General features: G+C 57.4%; 1 protein-coding gene across 1 annotated transcript in view; it reads right to left on the bottom strand.

Annotated features, from left to right (window-relative positions):
* The window catches only part of TNNT1 (troponin T1, slow skeletal type), a 24,282-nt gene extending 22,276 nt beyond the window's left edge, over positions 1-2,006 (bottom strand). Inside the window, exon 1 of the mRNA XM_045292385.1 lies at positions 1,966-2,006. The gene's annotated coding sequence lies outside the window, so the exon portion shown is untranslated. The remainder of the gene's footprint in view (positions 1-1,965) is intronic.
* Between the last annotated feature and the right edge of the window lie 557 nt (positions 2,007-2,563).

Raw genomic sequence — 2,563 nt, 5'->3', positions numbered from 1 at the left:
GTCAGGACTCCTGGTCTGAGGGGGGAGGCCTGGGACCAGTAGCCAGGCCTTGGATGAGGACCGGGAGGCGTGGTCCGGTGTGGCCCCCACCACCACCCCGCCACCCCAGCTGTCCTCCTTTGTCTCATGACAGGTCCATGGAACCCGATCCTTCGGGATCAGGAGGAGCTATTTGGGAAGGAACAGTGGCCTGAGACAATAGCTGCCCCACCCCCAGGGGCTATTTTGGGGGGGTGGCGTAGCAGGTGAAGGGATGACATTTCCTAATAAGGGGCTCCAGGGGGCTTCTGGAGGATCAGGCTGACACACACACACCCTGGCCAGCTGGCTGTGTGTCTTCCCTGGTCACCTCTCCTCACCTTCACCTCCATCCAGGGTGCTGCCTCCTCAAAACAGCTTCTACCCATAGGTCCGTCCTGAGACCCACATACTTAGACAACCCCTGTCTGAGATCCCCTGAGTCCCGAGGTGCCCTGGCCGAAGACACCCCAAATCCCAGCAACCCCAGATTCAGAACCCCACTTCATGCTCCCTGATTCTGGCATCTGCAAGCTCTCCTATCTCCTCTTTAGGGGACTCCAGTCTCCGCTATTCAGATTCTGCCTCCTTGAAAGCTTGAGACCCCCACCTCGGTTTCCAAGACCCCTGATTCTCTTTCCCCCAGATTCTAAGATCCTCAAACCCTCGACACCCCAGTTCCTGATACCCTCAGATTCAGGTACCCCAAAGCTCCAACCCAAACCAAACTCACAGCCATGGAGTTCATGCTGACTCAGAGTGACCCTATAGGACAGGGTAGAACTGCCCCCATGTGTTTCTGAGACGGTGACTCTTTATGGGACTAGAATGCCCTGTGTTCATCCCTAGAGGTGCAGCGCGTGATTTCCAACCACCGACCTTGGGGAGCCCAGCGGAGCTCGTGACCACGAGGCTCCCTACAAATCCAACAGCTCAAATGCTAGGTCTCTTATCTCGGCACCCTAAAATGGTACAGCTGTCCTTTCCAAGACCTTCAGTCCTGAAACCCCGGTTCGGATGCGCCCAAATAGCCACGATTATGGTTCCGTGGCCTCCATCCAAACAGAAAAGCAGACATCTTTTCAACGTGCAGTCTGTGGGGATGTACATTTCAGGTCATCCATCCTCTCAACAACTGAACACAGCAAACCTCCCAGTAGCTGGCCCTGCCTGTCCCCACCGCCGTATCTCTTCTCCCTCTTGGAAGATTTCATTTGTCCCTTCACCCACGTCCACACCTGTCTATCCTCTAGCCCACTGCCTGCCCCACCCCCACCCCCATAACCACCAAAGTCGGTTGCTTTGAGCATGAAACCCACTATCTTAAGGTTTTTTGCCTCCCTTTGTAGCAGTGGTCTCGTGCAATATTTTCCCTCTTGTGATTGACAGATGGGACTCCAATGCTTGACACTGCAGGTGAGGGACTTGAACACCCCCACGAAGCCCTGCACCCTCTTAATCCTGAGCTGATGATGTTCCTGATGCTGGACTCTGTCAACTACATACAGGAGGGACCCGTCTGTAGGACAGGAGGAAACACTGCCTTGCCCTGTGCCAGCCTCCAGGCAGAGGCCCCCCACCCCCACCCCAATCCCAGTACCCCAGCTCTGAAGGCCAGATCAGGACATCCCCAAATGAGGACACTACAAATCCCTTCAGATTCAGAGACCTCCGTTCTTGGAACCCCAGCTCCGGACACCCATCCCATTCCCGACACCCTCCAGGTTCAGAACCCCAGATGCTGACACCCACCCGGGCTGTGGGACCTCGAAACTCCGTCGCCACCCCACCCCCCTTTCTGAGATCTCCACTCTCCACTCTCAGATCTCCCTCAGTGCCCCTTCTCCTTCGACCCTTCTCTCTCCGCTCCACTCCCATCTCCCCGACCCCCGACCCCTCTTCTACCCCTTCCTTGAAGGCCTTGTGGAGATCGCAGGTCCCCATTACCTAAGGCTGGATCTTCTCCGCTGTTGGAAAGGGCTGGACTGAGTGCCTTTGAGGAGGCTGGGGCATCCTGGGTTTATAGCCACCCGCCCAGCCGCCCCGCCCCCAGCAGACAGGGAGGAGAGGGAATTCCTTTCTCCAAACAGTTGTCCGCCCTGCCCACGAGGCTCCAGGTTCTGGAGCCAAACAGCTCCCAGCTGCTCCCAGGCCCCAGCCTCACCCACACCGATGCCTCCCTGGGACCCTGGGCTGGGAGGAGAATCCTTCTGGGCCCCCACCCTGCCTGGTACTGCTTCCATGTCAGGGTGCATCCCCGGGGTTTTGAAGGCCCTGGGTCCAGCACCCAGTAACCCCCATTGTCACTGAGGTTAACTCCAACCCATGGCAATGCCACATATCATGCACTGGCAGGAACTTCAGACCACACCACAGGGTTTGTTATGGAGTGAACGGTGCCCGCCTCAAAATACCGACGGTCGCTCCTCATCCCTCCACTGGGGAAGAGCCTTGGAATCGCGGGACCGGAAGAAGGTTCAAAGGACCTCAGGCCCCCTCCCTGCCCTTGAGTGGATGCCCAAGACCTATAGTGAGCCTGTGGGAC

This window comes from Echinops telfairi, unplaced genomic scaffold, assembly GCF_000313985.2.
Source record: "Echinops telfairi isolate 266 unplaced genomic scaffold, ASM31398v2 ScPeMD7_655;HRSCAF=1070, whole genome shotgun sequence".
NCBI classification, from domain to species: domain Eukaryota; kingdom Metazoa; phylum Chordata; class Mammalia; order Afrosoricida; family Tenrecidae; genus Echinops; species Echinops telfairi.
This window is presented reverse-complemented; position numbering and strand designations above follow the sequence as displayed.